The following is a 14,332-nucleotide window of genomic DNA, read 5'->3' on the forward strand; positions in this document are numbered from 1 at the left end:
TATAATGCCCGGCCTCATGTGACTGAGTGTAGGGGTGTGCCATATTACCGTAATTCCTCAAATAAAGACCGGGGCCTTCATTTACCTGAACTGCAGAGGTTAACAGGCTTTTATTTAAAGCAGGCTTTTGTTAGGGACAGGCCTGTATTTCTAATTCCATCAGTTTGAAAAATAATTGCTTTAAATAACCCGTTTTAAATTAAAAGCATTAGCGTTCCAGTGGACGGATATCATTGATTTTTTAAAGAAACATTTATAAAAATAAAAAAAATCAGAATAATAATTAAAAATAAAATAAAAATCACCATTTACAACAACAGCCAGAAAGGTGGTATATTGAAATACATGTATGAACAGTAGGTGTCAGTAGTATACCAGTTGTCTGGTAGGACGTAAATACCGCACAGAAGAGTTGAGAATTTAATTAAAGTATATACAGTGAGGAAAATAAGTATTTGAACACACTGCTATTTTGCAAGTTCTTCCACTTAGAAGTTGGAGGGGTCTGAAATTGTCATCGTAGGTGCATGTCCACTGTGAGAGACATTAGCGGACAAAAAAATCCAGAAATCACATTTATTTGTATTATACAGCAGCAAATACATATTTGAACACCTGTCTATCAGCTAGAATTCTGACGCTCAAAGATCTGTTAGTCTGACTTTAAAATGTCCACCTCCACTCCATTTATTATCCTAAATTAGATGCTCCTGTTTGAGGTTGTTAGCTGCATAAAGACACCTGTCCACCCCATACAATCAGTAAGAATCCAACTAATAACATGGCCAAGACAAAGAGCTGTCCAAAGACACTAGAGACAAAATTGTACACCTCCACAAGGCTGGAAAGGGCTACGGGGAAATTGCCAAGCAGCTTGGTGAAAAAAGGTCCACTGTTGGAGCAATCATTAAAAAATGGAAGAAGCTAAACATGACTGTCAGTCTCCCTCGGACTGGGGCTCCATGCAAGATCTCACCTCGTGGGGTCTCAATGATCCTAAGAAAGGTAAGAAATCAGCCCAGAACTACACGGGAGGAGCTGGTCAATGACCTGAAAAGAGCTGGGACCACCGTTTCCAAGGTTACTGTTGGTAAAACACTAAGACGTCATGGTTTGAAATCATGCATGGAAGGTTCCCCTGCTTAAACCAGCACATGTCCAGGCCCATCTTAAGTTTGCCCATAACCATTTGGATGATATAGAGGAGTCATGGGAGAAAGTTATGTGGTCAGGTGAGACCAAAATATAACTTTTTCGTCATAATTCCACTAAACGTGTTTGGAGGACGAAGAAAGATGAGTACCATCCCAAGAACTCCATCCTGACTGTGAATCATGAGGGTGGTAGCATCATGCTTTGGGGGTGTTTTTGTGCACATGGGACAGGGCGGCTGCACTGTATTAAGGAGAGGATAACCGGGACCATGTATTGGGAGATTTTGGGGAACAACCTCAGTTAGAGCATTGAAGATGGGTCGAGGCTGGGTCTTCCAACATGACAATGACCCGAAGCACACAGCCAGGATAACCAAGGAGTGGCTCTGTAAGAAGCATATCAAGGTTCTGGCATGGTCTAGCCATTCTCCGGACCTAAACCCAATAGAGAATCTTTGGAGGGAGCTCAAACTCTGTGTTTCTCAGCGACAGGCCAGACACCTGACTGATCTAGAGAAGATCTGTGTGCATAATCCCTCCTGCAGTGTGTACAAACCTGGTGAAAAACTGTAGCAAATATTAACATTGCTTTTCTTAGGTGTCAAATACTTATTTGCAGCTTTATCATACAAATAAATAGTTAAAAAATCATACAATGTAATTTTTGTTTTGGTTTTTTTTAGATTATGTTTTTTTTTCACAGTGGCCATGCACCTACGATGATAATTTCAGACCCCTCAATGGTTTCTAAGTGGGAGAACTTGCAAAATAGCAGGGTGTTCAAATACTTATTTTCCTCACTGTAGATCGAAGTCGAGTTCTCTGAAGTTAATTACTGGAAATACACAACATATTGGCGACGAGGATGTCCTTTCTTCCACTCTCTCCCCCTCCGGCATTTTTGCAAACTCCGGGTGAGCCAACAATACCGTTTAATTCATGGATTCGTATGTTTGATAACTACGTGACTGCACTGTCGACAGAGGAAATTCTGGACAAGAGAAATTGCGCTTTGCTTATTCGTTGCTTGGGTACAGAGGGACGAAGAATTTTTTTATACACTCACTGTGGCTGATGACAGTTATGAGACTGAGCTGACTGCCTTACAATCATTTTTTGTTCAGAAAGTGAACATGGTTGCTGAGAGGAATAAATTTAGCTAGCGCGCTCAGAGACTCGGTGAAACTATCGTGAAATATGTGGCTGCTTTGCGTGAACTGTGACCTCGGCACGTTCGAGGATGACATGATTAGAGATCAGATTGTAAAGACGACGTTCACTCCACGTATTCGGGAACCTCTGCTTCTGGAAACGGACCTCACTTTTCAAAAGGCAATTACTATAGCAGGACAAACTGAGTCTGCAGTAGCGGAAACTAAAGCTATGGAGCACACTGAAGCTTCAGTTAAATTGGTGCATGCTGGCTCACGTGATTGTGCACAACAGCGGTGGCGACAGAGATCTACTCAACACAAGTCCACAAGTTCTCATCAAATGCCACCAAATGAATCACAGAAAAAGACAATGGATGCAAAAGCATGCTTCCGTTGTGCAGCCACTCCACATCTTGCAAACTACCCCAAATGCCCAGCCAAACAGTCTAAATGCAGGCAGTCTGGTAAAGCTGGACATTTTGCCAGAGTTTGCCATAGTTCTGCATCCACGTGCAGTGTACAAGAAGTTTCTGAGAATTAACCGTGTTAAGCATTGAAACGCCACTGCCAATGAAACAAAATCTTACATGTAATGTTTCTTTGCACATGGAGTGTGGGAAATTAGTCAACGTTGAATTACTGGTCGATCAGCTGTTTCCATCCTCCCAGAGCATCTGTACCGGCAACACTTTGTAGATCTTTCCCTTTCTGTGCCTAATGTTTGTTTGGTGACATATATGAAAAAGACTATTCCAGTTTTGGGTGCCTTGCCATTACAGTTAGATATGAGTGTCACCATACTCATGCTTCTTTCTACATTGTAGCAGGTGGAACACCATTACTTGGCATGGATCTCTTTACTGCTTTGCATCTGGAGATAAGAAATGGATCTATTGCATCTTTCGCTGAGGACAGCCAAACTATGGTTAACTTCACTGAGCCCTTGGGTGTGCCTTCTGGCTTTGTACATAAAGTAAATGTGCGTTCAGATGTGCCGCCAGTACAACAGAAACTGTGTAGATTGCCATTTGCAATGAGAAATGAAGTCTTCCAAGAGTTAAAGAGACTAGAATCTGAAGGGATCATAGAAAAAGTGCCGTCATCGCCTCGAGTTTCGCCGCTGGTGGTCATTCAAAAGAAATCTGGAGGAATTCGACTGTGTTGATTTAAGAGAGCCAAACAAAGCTGTCATCATACAGTCACCCATTGCCACATATTGAGGTTTTCACAAGTAACTTTGCATCAAGATAGTAGGGATCTGACAGCTTTCGTTACCCGTGATTGACTCTGTTTCACACGGGTCCCTTACAGTCTGGCCTTAGCACCTAGTGCTTTTCAAAGAATGTCGTCTCAGATTTTGGCTGGTCAGGATGGTGTACAATGTTATCTAGATGACATCATTGTCTATGGTGAGAATCCAGAAGTACTTGAGAAATAACTTCACTAGTTTGTGAAGATGTTGGACTTGTTTTTTCAAACGCACGTTATAAGCGACTCGAACTCTCAGTCTTTCAGACGGAGCAGCGTTTACTCCTGATCACAGAGCCGCTCTTCGCTAAAAGATTGGGCATTTATTAATTTAATTAAAATCACGGCCTTTACGTTTTCATAATCGCACATAAACCAAATCGTGATTGCGGTTTGATTAATTGTGCAGCCCTAGAAGAAACCAAAACTCCGTCAGGGCATGATGGAGAAAAATAAACCCCAAAAACCCTGAGGAAACCCAAACCAAAACTCTGGGGACTCAAACTTTCTTGCTGTGAAGCGACAGCACATTTACAACACTAGAATGAGTGAATGTGTGGATGATCATCATTAATCATCAATACTCACCAATAATCCTTCTCTTCTTTAAGATGAAAAGCACTAAAGCGACTGCCAGCACAATCACACCTACAATCATTGCTCCAGTCATGACTGATACGGTCTCTGACTGACAGTTCTGGCATTTCCCATCTACACAAACAAAAACAAATCATCAAATGAAGATATCACAAGCAAAAAAAGCAGGCAGTTGTGGAGGTTCACAATTTTAAATTACAATATCAGACGATAGCTCTGCTTCTCTGTGTAACTGCTTTAATTACCCCATTTGATGGTGATTGGTTCTCTGAGGGTTCTGTGGGACACAAAACAATCATATTCTGCTTTTTCATCCTCCTTTATCTCCACACTCTTCCTCATCTGGAAGGATCCATCATGGTTTGGTCTGATTCCTGAGGATTCAATCTCATCTTCAGGCAGAGATGAGCGATATTTCCTAATGGTCATCATCACGTCTTTGGGGAAGAAGCCAGTGGCCAGACAGGTGAGTTTCAGCTTGGATCTGTCCCTGATAGACTTCTTTGCAAACACATGAACATCTGGAGTAGCTGAAAACACAGGAATCAGTTCATCAATCAGTTTCTATCTCTATAACAGCTGCAGATCATCTACAAATACACACACATTTACTCACAGCCGTTTCTGAGCTCCTCGTCTCCATATTCTCTGAATCTGTTGAGCCAGTCCACACACTCTTTCTCCAGGTAGCCTTTGGTGTATTGGTTTAGGATCGGCACATTGTCCCATTTTGTCTTGGTTGGTCGAGCTGCTTCAACTGGAGCGACCCATTGAGACTCTTTATCATCAAAAGACAAGAAGTTTTCTCCATCATAACTGTACTCATCAATGCCTCTGAGAAACGTCACTTTATCTCCCTGCTGCTCAACTTCACATCCGTGTCTCCACTGAAGAACATGAAGATCTGACACGGACACAGATTGAAATGTTTGTGGTGAGATGATAACAGGATTAATAAAAACCAAACTCAGGTTAAACTGTATGAATGTTCCTCACCTGACTCATTCTGTCTCATGCGGTTCATCAGAATATTGACGTTCACATTAAACCACTGTTCTTTGCTCTTTCTCGACTGAGTGCCTTTTTCCCAGTAATCCTCCTGCATTTTCTCTTTCATCCAGGTCTGTTTGGGAATCTTTATCTTGTCCTTGCTGTTGTAATAGTCAATCTGTCTGTCGTTTAGCAGACCCATAGCAGTGAATTCATAGATGCTCGGCAGATCCACAGGTTTAGACAAGGCCGTGTAAATGTAATACAGCGAGTGTTTATCTGAAATGACAAGGAATAAAACATGCATGAAATAACTGTTCACTGAAGTGTAAATGTGATAAAAGTTCCTGAAGAAGAAACAGTTAAAACATTAAAGCTGCGAGCCGCGATAACGGGCCCAAGTCGTGGCACCTTCACTCCGGTGGCTTTGGGGAAATTGTGCACGACAGGCAATATGCATTTAAACAGGAGAATATTCTAAAAATCGCTCAAATACGCCACATTTACCGCAGCAGCTGGTGCCGCTATGACCACCAGCCACACCCTATGTAATTTAAATATAGATTAATTCTAATGTAATAGGCCATTTTCAAATATGTGCAAGTTATCTTTTGCAGCTCAAAATTTTGTAAGTCCAGAAGACCAGTACTTAATAAATGCAATGTTCTGCTCTGTATGTCGTCAACACGCTTCAGAAGATGCCAAAACTAGTAGTTTCATTGCTGGGACTAAAAATCTAAAACTGGAAGCCATAAAAGACCACGAATCATCCAAATGCCACATCCAGGTAAAAAACAAAAGAGCGCACAGAGCACTACTCATTTAATGACATGTATCTCAGTTCATGGTTTGTGTGTGTATAAGAGAGAAAGAGAAAATTTCAGCATTTCATTGAGATTTGAGATTAAATAAACTGCGTAAGTATTGTAGAGCTTGTAGTATTAATTTTCACATGCGGTTACACTTTGTCAGTTAAAAACAAGAACGTGGCTGGTTAAAACATTGAGTGGCCGGTGGACAAAAAAGTTAATTTCCATCCCTGGGGACGCGTGCAGTAGGTCCGAGTTGCAACGTTCGCTGACAGACTTTCCGAGGACATTTTGTTCAGGCCAGTTTGCGAACCTCCCTTTATCGTTCCTCAATGGCATAACATTTCCATAACAACACTCGCAAAATCCAGCCGCCCATGCATTGCCTTTTATCATCAGACCTGACACCTCGTAAATTTTAAATTCTGACACCAAATATTTGTATTAAAATAAACCCATATTGTATTTAAAAGGGGTTTTAGTTACATGCCTTAAATTAACTGTGATAATGGAAAGTTAATGCAAAAATGTTTTGTTTTGTAGATTGACATTATATTGCAAATAAACTAGGCCTAGTAAAAATATGATCTGAATGAAATGGGCCTATAGTTATTACAAATAAGTTTCCTGTTACTTAGTAACTTATCAGTATAACTGATAATTAAAGACGTCTTAAAAACACGAGTTTGTTTTCAGCAGTTATAATTTAAACATAAAAACATGATACCCTTCAATAATACTAATAGGACATAGGCTACAATTTATTATGTATTCCACACCCTTGTCAAAAAATCCTATTGGAATTTCACTTTGTCCTGTAGGATCTTCTTGGATTCTTAGAATCCTATTGGACATTCTGATTTATTTTAATGGAATTTCACTTTTCAATTAAAAAACACAGAGATTGGCTTAATATTGTTATATAACCAAAGCAAAGCGTTTGCATAGAAAAACAATCACACTTTCAAATTAAATAATTAGGTTGAGTGTTCCTATAATAATACAAAATACATTAATATAAAATATATAAAAGTGCCATTTTGTCTCACTATCTAGTACAGGGGTGGCATTTTGCACCTATGAATGGCTCATATGACTAAATTTTAAATTCATGATTTAATATCAATGAGATTTTTATTTATGTAATGTTTTAAATCTAGATGGTTATTTATCATGTAAATAATGTGTGACTGTGGCTTTTTAATGCGCATGCGCGTTGGATATTCGAATCGCGTTCTTCAAACCACACTGGAGCAGAGTTGCCATGGAAACGGGGACTCGGAGTCAAACGAGCAACACTTCCTCAGACGCTGTTTTCACTAGTTTCAGGTGAGTTTAGTCCCTAAAACCACACAAATTATACACACAACTGTTCCTGACACCTTTCTTACATTAACTGACACACTTCTGTTGAATATTTACTTGATAGAAATGATTTAGTGTCTTCGGGAAAAGTGCAGCATCCGTTTTCACAAGAGGATAACTTAAGCTAACGCTATCGATTTGATCGATTGAGCCCTTGTTTATGAAAGCTTGAGCTTTTAAATAAATCTTTATGTGAAACTTAAATGTTTTGATAGTTTTGTTAAGGTTTTGCTGCTAATTTGTCAATGGTACGAATCAAAAATCTAAAAGTATACACTGTAACATTGCTGTTCATCGATGATGTCAGTTACATGGAGCGCGAAAATTAGCTGCAAACTGGTAAACAAATATTGTAAAAATGTTCTGTGATTTCAGGAGGGACAAAATAACCCGTCTACAACAGAGGTGAAGATTCCAACATTTCTGGAGGAAGCTGCTGACAGAGCTGTAAGAAACGGGTGAACTGAGGAAGGTAATTTTAATGCATGTATTTCACATAATATTTGACATAATATCATTTTAGTTATTTTCTTTAGCAAAATTATACATATTAAGAAGGCTTTGACATTCAAAACATAAGTGACAGTGAGCAATATTAAATTAGCAAGTAAACCTAAAAACACAAACCCTGTTTATATTAAAACAGGTCACAAAACTATTGAGTTTTACTGGTATTATCTATAGTGGAGATGAGTGTGATGAGGTTCAGGTGTGAGTAATCAGTATTCGGGAGAGGGAGTGCGCTGTGATTGGCTGGTGTGAGAACCTGGCAGATTAATAACAAATAGAAATTGAATTTGAATCTAAAATCGTGTTCTGTATTGTTAAAGAATTAGTTCACCCCAAAATTAAAATCTTCTGATAATTTCCATCGGTCATTTTCAAAAAATAAATAAATAAAGCATTTATATACCTTTTACCTCAAATGCACGACTTTGATGTTGTTTTCCCACTGCGAATTAAGCCGGAAAGGTCAGTGCTGACCCGGTGCCGAAAAACTCCATCTCATGTTCTCCTCTAACTTTAAAATTGTCCGACATCGTTGTTTTACCTTTTATTTTTGTAAAGGGTGTTTGATTTAGTCTTTGCACGTTTGTTTTAACACTGGGACGGTACTACGTCACACGCGTGACCTTTCCAACGTAATGACGCCACAAAGCCTTACATCATCAAAGTTGAGCATTTGAGGTTAAAAAGTATTTTTTACAAGTAATGTTAATTTATTTTCTCCTGAAGAATGAAAGACATGAACATCTTGGATGGCATTGGGGTGAGTAAAAGATCAGGAATTATCATTTTGGGGTGCACTTATCCTTTAATGTACATTCTTTCTGCTTTGCTTTTGGAGCCATAATAATTTATGGGTTGTGAAAACACTGAATGAATAGACATCATTGCACTTGGACATTATTAAATGGCTACTCGATAGTAAAGTTAAGAATTCCAGCTAGCCGTGTGTTAATGTGGTGTGTATTCTTCTCATTTTAGCTCCTACATCCTTTTGGGCTGAAGGTCAAGACAGAACCAAACCAAAGCTGGCCTGTAACCTGCCGGCCTGTACGACAGACTTCACACTGACAGCTGCTGGCATGGATGCCGCATCACATGCTTTTGAACACTTTTCCACCTAGAATGTATTCGTCCCCCACCAGGAGACTTCATGTCTTCATCTATTGTGAGCAGAGGTACAATCGTAATAGTTACTTGAGTAAGAGTAAAAAAGTATTAGATGAAAAAACTACTCAAGTACTTAGTTACAAGTTACTTTCGATCTGATTGATAAGATCCAAAAACCCTGAATTTCAGACTACTTAGAGAGCTTTCACACACCTCCATATAAATATATATATATATATATATATATATATATATATATATATATGTGTGTGTGTGTGTGTGTGTGTGTGTGTGTGTGTGTGTGTTTAATGGTTAAACAGTGTAAATTAATGGTGTGCTGGGCTAACCACAGCACTTTTTAAAACATACTTTGTTCTTATATTTTTATAAGTATATGCATTTTTAAAAATACAGTCCCATTTGAACTGTATGTATACACTGCAGACTGTTGTCTGTCTGGATATGTGTATAAATGCAAGATGTCACATTAGGCTATTCAATTGGTTTCGTTTTTAGCCTGATCTCATCAGTACCTATGGCAACGTTTATGCAAACCACAAAATATGTACCAATACGTACATATTGCGACAGTTTCAAAGTGAAATGTCCACTGGGTGGCGATAAAAGCTTATTTTTTTCCAGAACAGATTTGCGTGAATCTGACATGTTTTGTTACGTTGTGTTTTTAACGTACACCCACACTAAACCTACCCGAAAGTGTTAACAAAAGCAAATGTGACAAAAATAAGATTGTGTCCATGTATTTTTAGCTTATGTTTAGAACTCGTCTTTGAGCTCTTTTATCATGACTCGTTCTTCATGGGGTTCTTTCTCAAGCTTTTCGCATTGCAAATACAAATCTGGATCAGCTGAGCTATCGAGCAAATCTGGTGAATCAGAAAATCAGAACATGGAGCTGTGACGCAAAATTCAAAATGTTTTAGTTTACAAACCATAGACTAAAAAAATGCAGTTTTTCTGCCTATAGTGTTCATTTCTGTTGGAATTCCTGCAGTGTGTATTGGTACGTATTTTGTGGTTGGCAAAAACATTGCCACAGGTACATTTTGCCAATGAGGTTGCTCGTTTTATGAGAAAAAAAAAAGATATGTAAATGTGCAGATGTGAACGTTTGTTTGTGGACGTGTGTTCGGAGGATTCAACGATTTGTCAATGCTTGCACAAGAGCGCATATGAGGAAAACACTCGGACAGTGTGTGAAATAGTATTACAATAAAGGAAAAGTGCCCATAGTTACCAAATTACCATTAATAGTGTTCAAATATAGGCATCATTGTTACACTTACCGCTGTTTTCTCAGGTTGGAGCTGGAATTATTGTATGCTGGGATGTCAGTTCATTTTGGTGCACACAGCATGCATTAAATTATGAAACTGTTCTTTTTGACATCTTGAACTGAAAACAGGCTGAACTTGAGGCCACGTACGGATGATCTGCCGTCGCTCACACACATCTCCCTCTGCTTCGGCCATCATCTTCTGACTAAACGCGCGCTAATTTTATGCAGGGGATGCGTCCACCTCTCGTGAAGCAGCCTCTCCAACGTTTTGCGAGACTTGCGAACAAGTCATAACTTATTTTAAAATATATAATTAATTATCACCATTGACAGTAGCGGAGGAACGCCACCGAATGTAACAAAGTAAAAGTACAGTTTTTTCACAAGAAATGTACTTGAGTAAAAGTAAAAGTACCCATTTTTAAATATACTCTAAAAGTACAAGATACACAAAAAATGTACTCAAGTAAATGTAACGAAGTAAATGTAATTCGTTACTACCCACCTCTGATTGTGAGTGGATATCATTTTAAACATTATTTTTTTAAAAACACTAATTTCTTCTAATTTATTGTGTAGTATATGTATTTTTTCGTAAAAAGAAAAGAAAATTTTAGTAATGTTTTTAAGTAATAAAGTAATTAATTGTTAAGTAATGTTGTTATAATATAATCCTGTTCATTTATGTACAGTATAAATTGCAAACGTATGCTTGTTTTGGGCACATGTTTACAGCTTATAGACATTTTAGAGGAGGAAGATGCTGTGTATTTAAAGGTGCTTCAAGTCATTTTTATTTGTACAATGTTATTTTTGTATATAAATCATTATTACAGTGGAACAAATCGCTAGTTTTTTATTTGTAAATTAGCAACTGAATTTTTTAACCATTTTTGAAAGTTTATATTGTTGTTCAGATTATGTAATTTCTGTAACAGGGTATCCGCGGGGTCTTGAAAAGTCTTAAAAGGTGATAAATCAATTTTGGGAAAATTAAGACCCTTATAAAGTATTAAAAAGTCTTATCACAGCTTTATAAAGTCTTAAATTTTTAAAGTATTTTGTTCAAGCTTTGTCAAAAGAGTTTGACTCCAAAAAGTATTAATGAATATATTTATTTTCATCCCCATAAGTTTTAAAAAAACAACGGGGCACTCAGTCTGAGATCGGCTTGGAGCGCGCGCGCCAAGGATGGACATTAGCACCGCCACCAGCCAAATGCGGCTGATTTTGAGTTGTGGCGGGTAAGCTCGCTTCACCTACCGAGCATACTGTTCACCTCTTTGTAAACTTTGTTCAATGCATGCGAGTGCTGCCGTATGTTCGCATATGACCAGTCGTTTTCTCCGCCATCACTCGCGTGAAGACGCGCTCTGAGAGAAGATCTGACGCTGTGCATCATCCGAGAGCGCGTGCTCGTCTCACAGCGCGCAAATATTGAGTTCTCTTTCAAGTCTTAAACGGACAAACTCACACAAGAAGTATGTCAACATCCCAAGCATGTCCATCTTGATGAGTATCCTAGCAGACATAATCTGAATATGCCTTAAGTGAACTGTATAGTATGCACAGTCGAGAAGACGAGCGTTTCCCTGCATCAGGTCTTAAAGGCGCAGTAGCCTTTACTACTGCCTGAGTGATGTCCTTATATTTAGTTTGACATTAAACAATGCTCTTGATTGAATAGCTTTTGTAAGTTTAATAAGGATTAATTGTTCATTTTAACAGTTAAATATGCAGTTATTTTACATTTGATTACTTTATTCAATTTCTGCACCTTTCTGCAGGCCAGTAGGCATGAACATTATTATTTAATGTACACATGAGTGAGATCGAGTTAAACATTCTAGTTTGAATTTTATTTTTTGGTTTTCGGTTTTCGGCTTTGGTTTCTTCTTTTTTTGTTTCGGCCAAGAATTTTGATTTCGGTGCATCCCTACTGACAATGTTCTGCTCGGTATGTTGTCAACACGCTTCAAAGATGCCAGAACGAATAGTTTTATTGTTGGGACTAAAAACCATAAAACTGGAAGCCATAAAAGACCACAAATCATCATGAAAATGTCAGTATTTCATTGAGACTTGAGATTAAATAAACTGCTTAAGTATTGTAGAGCTTGTAGTATTAATTTGTTAAAAACAAAAAAGTGGCTGGTAAAAACATTGAGTGGTAGACTTTGAAAAAAGTTAATTTCCATCCCTGGCGAGCGCTGTCTACGGGTGACGTCATGTATTTTGCGAAACGCGCAGTTAGGTAATGTGTCGCCCTCCATACGTTGTAAAACAGATAAGCAATATAAACAATACAAAATTGGCCTACGATAGAGATTTTAAGTCTACATTCGACTACAACTGTTAATTAAAGGTTTGTTGCCGATTAGAACTTGAAGTGCGATGAGGTCTTAAAATATTTCGAGAAGGTCTTTAAAAAGTCTTAAAAAGGTATTGAAATTAACTTCAGGATTCCTGCATATACCCTGTGTAATAAAGTTTGTGTCATAGAATGGTAACTTCTTTCTGTTGTTATTTTGTAGATGTTTGTTGTAACTTAATTACTTAAATGTACTTCAAGATAATTTAGTAAAACCATGGCTGCACTGTGGTAATACAACCAATTTATGGTACATGATCCATGTTTTTTAAAAACATGTTTACTGCAAAAACCATGGTTGCTGCAGTCATGGTTACAATGGTTTTACTGTAGAATTACTACAATATAACTGTAGTAAAACCATGGTTTCGTACCAAAATACCACGGTTACTACAGTCATAGTTAAACTACAGTTTTACTATAGTAAAACCATAGTTTATTTCGTAAGGGAAGTTAACCTAACTATGACGACTTCCGCTCTGAGAAACCCGGAAATGTGAAAAGGGTCTAATTCTACTTTTTTTTCTTTCTTACAGTGTACCAAGTATTCAGACATAGTAGCCTTGGTACACTTTGCTATCTTTGCTGTGTCCGAATATGCCTTCCCTACCATGTAAAAAGCAAAGATAGCAAAACCGTGTGTGTGTGTGTGTGTGTGTGAGAGCGAGAGAGAGAGAAAGACCCAATTGGATCCAATAAAATCCTGTTGAAATTGTCCTACAGAATATGTATGTATTGTCTTATAAGACAATTCTCACAGAATCCAATAGGAATCAGATTACATTTGGAATCTTATTGGAATCCTTTAGGATTTATCCTACGGGATATTTATGTATTATCTTATAAGACAATTCCCAAAAAATCCTACAGGAATCAGATAAGAATCTTAAAGGACAAGACATAAATTATCCTATAAGATTATTTCTAACGGAATCCTATAGGAACGGTTCCAAAATATGATAGAAATTTTTAATGGAATCCTGTACAGATTTCCATTAAAAATCCTTAAGGATTTTTTGACAAGGGCATGCATGAAGAAAATAGGGTTGAATCTCGGGATCTGAATCAACTTCAACTAATCGACTTCAACTGATGAATGTAGTCAATGAAACATGATGAATGAAAAAGCACATTCCTGGAAAGAAAGTGAAAATAACAGGTAAAAAAAAAAAAAGTTCCTCCCATTACGTGTCAAATTGTTGGTCAGATGAAGGCGACTGGTTTTATTCAAAGGATTCAAAGTTATTTTAAGAAAAATATTTTAATAACGGCAATTAAGACTTTTAACGCGCGCGCGCGCACGCACACACACACACACACACACTGAAATATAGTCAGTTGGAAATACAAGCAAGTATCGATCAAAGGCGCCAAACCGTGTGACGTCATTCTTTGAGGCGCAGCATCCATGGCAACGCTTACCTGCGTAGAGAGAGACCGTTAACCCCAGCAAACACAAAACGTTTTTACAACGTTCCACAACGTTGTATTCTGGTTGCAATTAGGTAATGTTGTAGTACAACGTTTTAAAGACGTTTTAAAAACGTTTTTTAAAATAGAAAAACAATGTAACCAAAATAAAACGTTTTAAAAACGTTGTGAAAATACCAACCTGGGACGTTTTCTTTAAGTAGTCAAAAAAACGTAAATATCACGTTTGTCTACTACGAAAACTAAACTAGACCAAACTACAACCTTTGGTAGACGTTTTATCCAGGTGTTAAAAT

The 14,332-nt window shown here is 37.9% G+C and overlaps 1 protein-coding gene across 1 annotated transcript in view; it reads left to right on the forward strand.

The window, feature by feature from the left end:
- LOC137090647 (uncharacterized) overlaps positions 1-14,332 on the forward strand; it is a 188,509-nt gene that overhangs the window by 92,453 nt on the left and 81,724 nt on the right. The gene's annotated exons all lie outside the window — the stretch shown is intronic.

The sequence above is a fragment of the Pseudorasbora parva genome, chromosome 2 (genome assembly GCF_024679245.1).
Source record: "Pseudorasbora parva isolate DD20220531a chromosome 2, ASM2467924v1, whole genome shotgun sequence".
Lineage (NCBI taxonomy): Eukaryota > Metazoa > Chordata > Actinopteri > Cypriniformes > Gobionidae > Pseudorasbora > Pseudorasbora parva.